Raw genomic sequence first — 13,543 nt, 5'->3', positions numbered from 1 at the left:
TGGTTTGAGTTGGAAGGGACCTTAAAGCTCCACCTCCCTGCCATGGGCAGGGACACTTTCCACTAGACCAGGCTGTTCAAAGCCCCATCCAACCTGGCCTTGAACACTGCCAGGGGTGGGGCATTCATGACATAAGCATTTTCAGAGAGAAGAGGACAGATTCCTTTCCAAATGAAATACTAAGTTTCTATGTACTGTGAGCACAGGTAGGGTTATTTTAAGTAGACTTAATTCAAAGGTATGTAACAAACAAGGAATCAGTGTGTGGGCTTTGTAGTATGTAGATGGTTTGTGTAAAGCTTCATTGGCTGTGGTGGCCCATAGAAAGGCCGGTTGCAAAGTATCTGCACATGAGGATTAGAAGGCATTTGCATTTGGCAGAATGTATGAGTTACTGGCAAAAGAAAGGTTTGTCAACTGTGAATAAAAATCAGACCTGAATGAAAAAGAAGGAAATCCTGCAAAATTTCACAAACTGAATGTTTTGAAGTAGAAAATGAAGTAAAAGTTGTAGAATGTCCCATATTAAATTGTGTTGGAGTGTGAGTTGTGAAACAAATTATATCTGTTTATTATGGAATTTTATTTTAAGAAAGACCTTTAGGGAACTGTAATGTCTGCAGCTTACTACTGTGCACTGTAAATAATTTTGTTTAACAGAGAAGTGATGCCAGAACAACTGCAACTTCAATGTCTCTGGTTCCACCCTCTTCAGAGAGCTGAAACTGCTTCAGTATCCAGTTGCATGTATTTTGCCTTGTGAAATATTACAGAAGTTTCCCAACTCCTGGTCTGTCTTGCTGGTTTTGTACTGGAGGTGCATCTCAAATATTGGTGGTGGAATTTCTCCTGATTTATTTCAGGTTCTGAGTGCAGAACTCCTCCAACAACTAACCGATTTCAGCAGCACACATCAAATAAAAGGGAGGAGTTCTTGATATGGAGAAGAAAGCTGACAGAACCCACATTCTTCAGGAGAGACAAAGAGCTAGAAAATGGCCAGCATGTCTAAGATGTCTTTTTAATCCAAAGCTTTTAATATAATTGTTTAAGTTCTTTTAGATAACTTCAGAATGGACAAATTTGATTTAAATTCTAAAACACTGGTTAGGTTATTTATATTATCTAAATAATCTGCTTCCAGGGTACTAATTAAAAAAAAATAACACTCCCCTCCACCACCCCTCCCTCTATGTCAAAATATCACAGCAAAGAAGACTAAGAAGCCCAGCTGTGATGCAGACGAAAAGCCATCAGTTTTGCCAAATCTCTCTTTATCCTAGTAGACACTGTTGTTTCCTACTTTGCAAGGTTAGCATGCTTGTAACAATTTATTACGCAACAGTAATTTTCCAGTGTACACAACCCTACAATTGCTTCTACTTGCTAAAAGATTAAAAATTCAATTTTCTTTTGCTCTTATAAGGTTGACAGCTGACTTGAAATAAACCCCCACTTTTTTTTTTTATTGAAAACCTAATATTTTTGTACTAAATTTTAGTGAAATCAACCCCAAAATAATAATTACTGTTCAGGAAAGTGACATTAAAATTTAAAGTGTCTTTATGCTGATCTAAGGTAGCATTCTGCTACATCTTGTACAACTGGTGTACATTTGTACACCTTTCCGTATATTTGTACACCTTTCTATACATTTCAACAGAGCCAATATTTCATTGCTACTTTTTAATTTTCATTTTCTTTTTTTTTTTCTGTATGACTGCTAGCAATATCGTCAGTGACAAACTGTCAATATAGCTATCATCTGAATTATTCTCACTCTACATGGTTCTATTGTTTTACAACACAAAATAATTTTTTCCACAGGAAATTCCTACACGGAATCAACTTTTCAGAGGAAGCTGTAAAATTATACTGTTCCAGAGACAAAAGAAAGAATGCCTACACTGGTTTGACCTGGAAGGAGCTCTTCTTTTCTTTTTCTTTTTAAACAATCCTTTCAATAGCAATTTTTGATGAGGTGGTGATCTGATGCTGGGATAAAGGTAGTACAGAGACAGACTTAGTGTTATTTAGCCACACTCAAATATAGCATTCATATTCAGAAATAAAAACATCTATGTTCTTCTGTCCATGTTGCTCAGCATCTTTTTGTTCACATTGTTCTGTTAATATTTAGGAAGTAAAGTTTAGGTATTCACATATTGTTTTGATTTCATGATGATGACAGAATGGCTAGGGTTTTCTTGTGAGCTTCTAGCATATGTAGAAACATCTACAATAGAAATGTCTGCCAAAATTCTTTATTTTCGGGGCAGGGGAGGTGAGGGGGGAGCAGGGGTGGGAATAGAACCTCCTCATACTTTTCCAAGTTACAGCAACAGCTCATTTCTAGCATTTAACATCAGAGCAAGTGCGTATTACATGCGTACTCTACATGAACTGCATTTTGAAGCAAATGAAGTTACACACTCTGTTCTTTAAATTCAACTCCCAGGAGAACATATGCAATATCTCGTAATGGACTGCAGACAGAATAATATTTTGTCATTTGAATTACCAACAAATCTTTTAAATCATGAGTTTTATTCCATTTTTAAAACAGTGCTTGGCCAAGTATATTTTTTTTTTCTTGCTATATATTATGTACTATGTTTATTCCCTGAAAAGTTACCAAGGGCAAGTTAAAAAACCTTACTTTTAAACAAATTTATTTGAACTGTATCATAAGGGAATTCATAAGATTTTCAAGCAGTTTAAAGAGAAAAACACCATCTAACCTGCTATAATATAGAATATTATGAGACATGTGTAACGAATTCATCTTAACAGAGTCTGATTTCTGCACTGTACCATAGCCCAAAGTTGCTGCCCTGTGGCAATTTGAGCGTGTTGTGTCTTGGCTTCAGCAGTTTCTACAAGTGCATGCAGTCAAAATCAGAATCTTGATCACATATCAAGCTTTGGGCTGAATATGGGTTTTCCTGTTGCCTGCACTTGTCTGTAGTTGTAGACCTGGAACAGTACAACCAAACTCTTGTCTATTTCTGCGATCCAGCACCTGTTGTGCTGAGCTACATCATCCATCTAATGATTAAAAGGGATCAGCTCCGGCAATCTTATAATTCTTTGTGTGTCCTGAATACTCAATATGACATGTCTGTGAGATGGGACTACAGTTCGGGCTAGGTTTTGCAGTGAAAAACTCTGAGAATGGTTGACTTCAGTCTCTGCAGATGGGTTGAAAAGCTGCAAACACAGTTTTTTTTTTTTCGGGGCTGGAGGCTGGGTGTATTTGGCCTTGATATATTTGAATATTTCAAGTGAAATCAGAAATCAAAATGTGTTTTAGCTTAAACAACAGTTTTATTGGTTTTAAATGTCTCCCCTCCAAAAAAGAGGAAGCAAGCAAGCAACTATTTAAAAGTAAAAAAATCAGGTGTTTTACTAGCAAAAAAGTATTCAAAGAATGGAAATGAAAATGAGAAATTCTGTTTTTTCTTATTTAGCTAAAAACATTAGTCAACAGTTAGTCATGTTTTTTAGCCTGATCCTCCATTTCAGATTAGGAGTTTTAACACAAGCTTCTGTCCACAACTGCAAAAATAACACAACAAGGGGCAGGGACGGACTTGGGTCCATGTTTTGTGTAAGACTGACAGACAGTCCTACCTTAAAGGCAGAGAGGAAAGTCAGTCCAGAAGCATTTGTAACACAGAAATGGTGGAAATAACATTACCAGTTTGAACAAATTAAGGCAGCTAGAAATAAATAATCTTATGACCCTAATGCAACTATTGACTGGAGGAAGAGGAAAGTCTTGAATCTTTGAGTGAGAGTAATGTTTGGACTGAGTTATGTCAAATACAGTTTGAATAATTTTGAATCCTGTGAATATTAAATAATCGAATGTAACCTTAGTGTTCACCAGGTTTTCATTTACAGTGTGATTTCCACAGATGTATTCTTTATTTGCACACTGTGGCCATACTGTATGTACTCCCCTCACTTAAGGCTTTTGCTCTCTAACTGACCTATTGAAACTGTGCTTTGAAAATATCTCTCTTCCTCTTTAAATTGTTGCATTAAAGAAATCTGTCTCAAGATCTTATTCTATATAGCAGAAGGGGTGAGGAAACAGCATATAGCAAAATTTTGTTCTTAGTTTGTTACTTAAGTATCTTAAAATATAAATTTATTGTTTTGATGGGACTAGAGAATAACAAAGAACTATAAGTGTCTGCTTTACTGTGCTCTGTGTGCCTTTATTCAGTGTTACAGCCTATATACTTTCTCACAGGCTTTCATCCAAGCACCCGTCTAGGAACAATTAGGCAAGTATTCATTTTGAGTATACATTATGAGGCAATTAAATAAAAGCTGCTCTCCTCAGAGAGGAGATGGAGTGAGATCTGGGACATTAATTACCAAGATGTCATGAGAAACTGTGGTTAAGTAAGTAAGTCATCTGGTTCCAGCTTGAGCTTGCAGCCAAGCTGCACACACACTGGAACTTGATACTGCAGCACAGATCCAGTGATAGCCCCTTGCTTAGCCAGTATGTGTGTGCTTGTTAGAAAAGGAATCAGAAAAAGAAACTCTATTCTTCTTAACAGTTTTGAGAGATGTGGGAGCTCTTCGTAAGCAAATAAAGCAGTTGGCATTAATCCTTCAAAAAGAAAATGAAGGAGCTACTGAGAATTCCCATTGGTTTTAATTTCCATGCTGGTTAGTGAGATGGTCTAGTGAACTGTTTAACCTAAGAAGACTCAGAAACTGCAGTTTAACAAGTTTTTAGTGGGTCAGAGTGGCTGCTTGTATGTTACATGCACACATTAGTGTTAGGGTTAGTAATATTAAAAAAAAAGTAAAAAAGTCTCTTAAATTAATCAAACAGTTTTAAGCGGTAAAACTTTGAAGCAGCAATCTGCTGACAAATCCACTGTATGGCATGCTTTAGTGAACAAGACTGAATTCTCCATGGTTGCGAGGACCAAAGCAGTGAGAAAGCAGCTGTAAAACTGATGATTAATTTCATGCTTTCCAAGTTGATCCCATATTTTCTAGAGAGGGCAGCAGGATTGACTTATAATTTCAACAACTTCTTCCTGCACTCTGTGTGACAAGGTGTCAGGCATGATGGCTGCAAGAAGGCCTGATGAGGAGGAGGAGAATGTAGAGGACAATGCTGCAGCTGAAGGACCACACTAGGATCACCAGCAGCAATATGGTAAGCGGTGGTGAACAATGTGAGTTATAGCGATGCAACTGATGCCAAGGCCAGAGGAAAAGCTGTAACAGGAGTCTGTGCAGGAGTGAAAATTTGTTTCTCAGGCCTCTCAGAAGGCCATGTTACTTGGGCATAACATCCCTTTAATGCCATTACATGGTTTTCAGGCTTGTGCCCATCTGCTTTGGAAATTCAATGCTTGCCTAACACTACTCCTCTGTGTAGACATTTTCCAAGATGATACAGTCTTTAATATGACATAGGCAGGAAGGATTAAATCTTCAGATGTTCTGAAACTATAGGGCATGACTTGCAGTGTGCACTGGTGATTGTGCTTGAGCATTTGATGAGAAAGTGGAGGAATCACCCATGATGATGAAGGAAATTGAGCTGATGAGAAGACTAGAGAGGAAAAAACCAAAGCTCTCTTTTATAGAGTTTAAGTTGGCAGCAGGATCCGCACCAGGAGATGCAGTCAGGGAGGTAAGAGCTGTATCAGGCAATGGGGAGCAGGATTTTAGGAAATGGGTGTAGCACTCTCAAAAATGGGCTTGTGAACCTCCTCTGAACAAATAGCAGGAAACTGTTCTGAGGGAGAGGAGGTAGGAACCAGATCGTCTGGAAAAGATAAGGCTCCAGGGAGAGCCTTATATCTTCTATCTTCCACTACCTAAAAGGTAGATTGGGATTCTTCAAGAAAAGTGGATTGGGATTTTTTGCAAGAACATGTGACAGGACAAGGGGGAATGGCTTTAACCTGGCGGAACGCTGAGATGAGCTCTTAGGCAGAAGTTCTTCCCTGTGAGGGTGGTGAGGCCCTGGCACAGGTTGCCCAGAGAAGCTGTGGCTGCCCCATCCCTGTCAGTGCTCAAGGCCAGGCTGGACAGGGCTTGGAGCAACCTGGTCTAGTGGAAGGTGTCCATGCCTGTGACAGGGGTTGGAACTGGATGAGCTCTAAAGTCCCTTCCAGCCCAAACTAGTCTGGGATACTGATTGTATGATTTCCATGTATTTTATGATCATGAAATTATTTTTACGTGTGTAACTTTCTTTGTGCACTGGAGGTGTACAGAAATTCATCAGGTCAGCACCCTCCCAGTGTACCCTGTTCCTGGTGCCAGTCCCCCTGAGTGCCACATGGTATCACTAAATCATTGTTAGCAGACAAATACCACAAGAAAACTGACTGTGGCCCAAACTTGAGCCTGAAGGTATGATCAGCTGACATTGCTAACAGAGCCAACAAGTAGAACAGAGAAGATTTAAATGCTTTCCTTTACTTTCTGGAAGCTGATTTCTGTAAAAAGCAAAAGAACGTCATAAGAATGGATAAATTTAACAGGCTCCAACAAGGAACTGCCTTTGCATGAGGTTAGAGGGTTGTGTATATTACAGCAGGGAAGTCACTTCTCATTGGCATGTAGTGAGATATGCTCCTGTCTCTTACTCCAGTTACACCATGAGGAGCTTTGGGTCACAGGAGCCTGCAAACTCCTTGGTTTTTACTCTTTGCTCCCTCTGTGCAACCCCAACAGAGCCTTTGACCAACTCTTGAGCCCAGCTGAGTCATGGTTTAAACCATACCTATGTTTCCCCTTTGGCAAGGTAGGAAGAAACTCAGCCTTGGATCCAAGTCAAAGCTCCCCAGGTCTGTTCTGACTTAAATCTAGTTGTTTGCTGACCACTGGGGCTCTCATGGTGGGTAAGGATGACGGTGGGCAGTAATGATCTGTGAATGATTGCTTTTCTTTCTTCTGATTATGTTGGGACAGGGTGAGGGAGAGCTGCTATGGTGATTCCTGAAGGCACAAATATTTCCCACAGGAAGAGATGTTCTCATGCAGCTGCAGTGAGCACTTTGGTGCTCCGAAGAATGTGGCGGGATACAGTGGGAAATGGGCTGAAGGGAGATTAATTTGGGTTAGGGGATGTGGGTGCTCTAGAGCTTAGTGACCTAATTGTGGCATTAGGAGTAATTTTTCTTCATGGCTCACTCAGATCTGGTTTTCAGAAACATTAGCTGTGGGTAGATCCTTACAGATGAGTCTTTACATTCTTTAGGGTGAAAAAAAGAAAGGAAAAAAAGAAAATCTTCCAAAATTATTGCTTAGCTTTCTCTTCTGTTAAGTTTGGGATAAAAAGAAAAGAATCTTGAAAGACCACAAATATTTGTATGTAGCAATTCAGTGGTTTTATCTCTGCATGAGACCAGACTAGGATAGAAAATGCCTTGGAAAGACAGAATAAAACAATAAATACTGGCTCCCAACCCACTTCCTTAAATTTTGCATGGCAATTTAATTAGTCAGAGAAGGAGTCTGACTAACACCTCTGAAACTCAGGGACATAAATACCTAGTCTGAACTTCACTCCATTTATGCAATGTGTCCAAGTACAAATCCTGAGAAAAGTTTTAGCCTGGATTCAATCACTATGTGTCAAACTGAAAATGTGGAGGTTTTTTGCTTATTTCTGAATTCTCCATCTAGGAAAGACAGTGAGAAATATTGCAAAACATATTTGTTCAAAGCAGTCCAGAAAGTCCAGTCAGTGAACAAGCTATCTTCAAACCAAGCCTAAAGCTAGTCTTCAGTCTGACAAGTCTTTGAATTAATGTCACTCACCCTTTGCTAGCAAATGAGAAGTTTTTAAACATCCTTTTCCACTTCATGAGTGATTTTCTGAAGTTTGCATAATGTGGTGCTGCAGAATACTGTGATTTTAAAGAACAGAGCATTGCAAAGCATTTTTAAGTGATCATGCAGGTCTGAACAGTAGAAATAATCATCATCAGCCAGGATTGGCTGTACACAGTTTGCTCATGTGTATTCCCTGGCTGTGAGCTATGCTGTGGGATGAGGGCAGCTAGCAGCAGTGGCAATGGCAGTGGGAGGAGGATACAGAGGGCATAAGCAGGGACATGGTATGAGAGGGTTTCTAGTTAGAATCCCACAATAGATATATGATTTGTCCTTTCCTTGCATGAAGCCAGGACAGGTGCCTTTATCCCACTACATTTTCAAGGCCATTTCTGGGTATAAGGAGGGTCATGAGTGAAAATATTTCTCCTTGAGCTCTTAGTCATGTGCACTAATTCACCCCTTTTCCTTATGCTTCCCATATGGCATTACTAGTGTGCAAGCGGAGGTTATATAGCTGAGCTGCAGCAGCTGAGAGCTGAGTGTCTTGTCTCCATGTTCCTCTATGCTCCTTTCATACCCTGTGAAGAGAAACAAGCACCTACAAGAGGTGATTTATCACACCCACCCTAGCACCCTGGCTTAGGATGGGATGAATATGTTGTGAGAAGTCTATGTCTTCCCTGTGACCACAGAGGGAGAATAGTCTGCTTTAAAATTACATTGCCTTATTCTGAGTTTTGATTGTCATGTGGATTTTTTTAAGACCCTAAAGTTCTTTAAAGGGTGGAAGTCACTGATTTAGAAAGAGTGAGATAAATAATGCATTTGGTGAAGTACCTTGCTATGAGGAGGAGTTTTTTAATGATGCCCCTTAAACAGTGCCAAATGCAATATCATACTGCTGAAGATCATAATTCAGTGGCAGTTATAAATTGAGGCTTGTCATTAACATGGTATAGACAAACTGGAGATATAAGAGGACATATAAGGATCATGACTCCCTAATCTTGGGTGGAAAACCTGTCGTGGTTTAAGCCCAAGCCCAAGCTGTAAATCAGACCCACCTTCCTTGCCCTGGCTCCCAGAGGGATGGGAAGGAGAATTGAAAGAATGTAACTCCCACAGGTTGAGATAGGAACAGTTTAGTAACTAAGGTATAACACAAACCACTACTGCTACCACCAGTGATAACAGTGATAAGGGAAATAACAAGGGAAGAGAATACAACAGTTCACAACTGACCGATACCCAGCCCAACCCCGCAGTGCACTAGCCCTTCCGGGTAACTCTCAGTTACATCCTGGGCATGACATGCTGTGGTATATAATACATCTTTGGCTAGTTTGGGTCAGATGTCCTGTCTCTTGCTTCCCCCCACCTACCCCTCCTCCCTGGCAGAGCATGAGACTCAGAAAGTCCTTGGTCAGACTAAACATTACTGAGCAACAACTAAAACCACTGGTGTTATCAGCGCTGTTCCCAGGCCGAAAGTAAACAGCCACAGTGCTGCACCAGCTACTAAGAAGGAGAAAAAATGACTTCTACTGCTGGACCTAGGACAAAACCAAATCTGCAACTAGACATACCCATGAACTAGCAATAAAAAACAGTGGCACAGACACAGCCTTGACTAATCTTGTAAAAAGGACCCAAGACTAAGTTACAAAATAAAAAAGAAATTATATAAAGCATCTAAGGATTTTGAAACCCCAGCATGAAGTTGCTGATGCAAGGGAAAATGTGAAATAATTTCACCATGAGTCTGTAAAAAACATACATTCAAAGGACCTAAACAATAGCAAACGCACTTTACATGTCCAATATGAGGAATAATTCACAATCTTAAATGAAAAATGGAAGCTGAACACTCTAAAAAAATGGTCACTAGCATGGAATATCTCACTGCTTCCAGTCCAAACCTCATTCATTAGCAGCCCAAATATGTAATTTTACAATACTTTGCTGACATAATAGAAAATATTTGGTGCTCTGAATGTTCAGGTGCCTGCATTGGGGATAAAGAGACACAAACAGGTTTGAACCCACAAAATCTATTCCTATCTTCTGTAGTTATTACTGGATTTTTGTTGTGTTTATCTTATTGAAACTTGTTAGAATTTTTCTCTCAGAATGTGAGTGAAGAAAACTAAACTCCTTTATTGAGCCAAAAAAAATCAGAAGCTACCAATTGAAACCATGATGTGAGTGCACTAATAGTAAATTCTTAATGTAAATGATTAAATTTTATTTTAAAACATATTTAAATCCTTACTTTTTCCAATAAAGAAGATCTACCCTCCTGCCTTTAAACATTTCTATTTGTGGTGGGAGAGGGATATCAAGTTTTGACCATCTTTACTGGATTTATTGACATTGTCTTACTAGGATGGTCTTCTCTTCTGTCTTAATAAAGAAGCAAGGACTTAGGAAAGCCTTTATAAAAACACATAATTTTATCCAAACACAACTGATGTCATAATTAATTTATTTGCTTTCTGGAAAAAAAATGTATCAGAGCTAGCATTTTGTTTAATCTCTGGAGTTGGAAGAAAGTAATATTATCCTTGCACCTATCTCATTTATTTATGTCTGGTCATAGCAAAATGACACACCAAAGCGATAGTCACTGTGTGCCTTTATTAGCCAGTTTCAATATAATTGTAACTGTTTAACTGTTTTTATTTATGCAACTGCAGTGGCCAGAAATCATCCCCCTAAGCAAGAACACTTTTGAGTTGGGTGTTTTCCAATCCAAGAATGAAAATATGATCCCTCTTTCCAAAACCTTCCAGCAAGAAAACAAGAAAGCTGTATTATTTGGCAGGAAGCAGTGTAAGCACACCATTTCAGCAACTGCATTTGTATCAAGTGGCTTTTATGTCACTTCCTTAGAAGAACAGAGTGCCTATGAGGTATCAGCAATTTACCTGACTCCTGTGAGAGTCATGTACAGTTCTAGTTCTTTTTGAAAGTTAAAAACGATTCCTAGGTTAAGTGAAATTCCCATGTCTAGGAAAAATACAACTTTGTGAGCTGCACTGGGATCCTTTATAATGCTAAAATCTCATATCCAAAATCTTACATTGTCATTTTTAGGCAGTTCTGCCTGGAGAGCAAATCAAGCTACTGTCTAGAAGACATACTGTTGCATGTACACAGACACAAACACTTTCTGTCTCACTTTTAGCCTCTTTGATTTACAGGAGCAGACTACCCATTAAAAAGCATTAAACTAGTGGAAAGCTAGTGGCTTCTACTCTATCCAAAACTGTAGAACAAATCTGACTAGTGTGATACAGCAAAAACTTACAGATGGAAAAGATAGAGAACTCATTTACCTATTCCAAAGAAACTTTAACATATGCCATTAATAGATCATTTTTAGCCTATAAACCTCTTCCAGTGGCCTGAAGCACTGACGTTCCTACACCTACCTGGAAGATCAGCGTTAACCACTTAAACAATTACCCAGTGGAGATGTAAACTGGGCTGCCCAAGCTGCCAAGGGATATAAACCTTTGCGCATTCAGTGCAATGGGGTAATCAGTAACTGTACAAACCAGCAGATGTGAGGTCTGGAGTGCTTTCCTCAGACCACACAAAGACTGAACAACACAGGTAACTATCGGAGCAGTAAGGCAAACTTCTGTTTTGCAAGTCTACCATATTTCGAGTGGTTCTTCTTTTTGGTACCAACAAGATTTCAGGAAACCAGATGGGAGAAGATATTCACACAGCACTTTTCAGCTGACAAAATATGTGATATTCTTTTGAGTAAAAATCAGGCTACACTGTATAGGTCTTTCTTTGTATCCAGACAGGCTAAACAAAAGATAAACAATAACCTTTTTTCTCAAGCAGAAAAATGCAGTTAAATGATCACCTTTATTACTGAGCTCACATGGGCATAAGTATAACTGATGCAGCTTTACTCCTGCCCTTAGACGTCTGAACTGTGTGAAAAATTGTCTTTCTTGCAATAAGGGCTCTGAATCTTTGAGGCTGAGCTGTATTGGGGTAAACAAAAAATGAATTGTTGAATAGGTAATGCTTTACAGCTTTTAAGCCATCTCTCCTCAGCCAGAAACACCTTGACTGAAGTGAGACCTTGTGGGCTTGCTTGAAAACTCCTCTGTTTTTCTGGGATATAGTGGGAAATCATGGGAGAAAACTGTGGTGCAAGATGCAGGAAAGAGCAGTGATTATCCATTTGTCATCCTTGTATATCAAGCTAGGTAACATCTGTTATGTGTGTGTAGGTGGCTACTCTTTTTGAACAGTTCTAGGTACCAAAACTAGGGAATTAAATCTGTAGGTATTTAGCCATGAAACTGTATAACAAACTTGTCTCTTGTCCTTCCATGTTTACTTAGGCGCCTACTTGTCTGTCTTCTGTTATGAAAGTGAAGTTCCCTCAAGCAAGAAACAGGAATCTTCATTGTTCTCAAATGTGCTTACAATTTAGCTGAGTGCTATCAATAAGCCAAGAGTGTAGACGGATTTAAACTCTTACTGTAATGAGTTTATCTAAACTGGTCAATTAAATGACTATAAAGCTATTTAAGAGTTGACTTCCTATGGCTCCTTTAATTCTCTTAAATGAATAAATTTAAAAATAATTTATGAAAATGCAGTACAGTTGAAAAAATATTCACACAGTTCTTTTATCAACTGTACTATTTTTTTAGTCTGCGGCAAATTGGTACTGCTCTTCCCTGTTTCTATAAAATGTTCTATGAGTTCAAATGACTCTCAAATCTACTGAGACAGTTGAATTATTGCAAAAATCTGTCTAGGGCTGTAGACGTGTTCTTTTGGTTCCGCCTCCATCCTACTGAAAAATAAACTACTGTTCTTCGTGTCTTATTTTGTCTCTGTCAAAGAAACTTTCTGCTCTCATCTCAGGAGAGTTGTACAATAGCAATCTGATACTGACCTTTCTACTTCTTCCTTGAATAACAGATGAACACTGGACAGTGAAAAGTGGTGTAAGCTCTCTAACTTGTACCCCTGACACAATTTAATGACACTCTTCTTCTAGTAAAAACAATAGTTGCAGCAAAGGTTAAGGTAAACAGGTTTAGTTAATTATCTTTTAATCAAATCCAGTTATAATTTATTGCCGTCCTCTGAAACTCTGTGCGTACTAAACCATTGACTTTGGTTGGGTTAGCTTCTCTCTGGTACACACATTGTGATTAATTTCCCCCGCAGTACAGCAGCACGTAAATATCAAACAGGAATAACATATGACCATACAAACTCAACTCACACATTATCACAGCAGAACTTTCTAAGGCCCTCACGTACCAGACACTGAAATCAAATCCGTTTTTTCTTACAGAAGGTTATGGTGGGGAAAAAATAATTTTTATGCTTTTAAGCTTTTTTTTTTTCTGAGAAAAGAAACATCAGAAGCAAAACCACCACCACTTTAATGATGAAGAAAGTCACACTGTGTGCATATAATGTGCATTTCTGCATGTGTAAATCCTTGCTATAGGCATGTAAATCAAGTGTAGACATGAGCGCAAACATGCATTTGTCATATTAAACTTTGAAAGTAAGGCTGTGAGCACCTTGAATGACTTTTTTTTTAAGTTGCCTTTCTAGAGTGCAAAATAATCTGTTTTTCAAGTAAGTGACAGGGAATAGAGAGCTCAATTAAAAATCCATTTGAAACGTTTATGCGAGATCTGAAACTACATAG

Source organism: Pezoporus occidentalis, unplaced genomic scaffold (assembly GCF_034315485.1).
Source record: "Pezoporus occidentalis ecotype Australia unplaced genomic scaffold, CSIRO_AGI_Poc_V1 ctg170, whole genome shotgun sequence".
Classification (NCBI taxonomy): Eukaryota; Metazoa; Chordata; class Aves; order Psittaciformes; family Psittacidae; genus Pezoporus; species Pezoporus occidentalis.
This window is presented reverse-complemented; position numbering follows the sequence as displayed.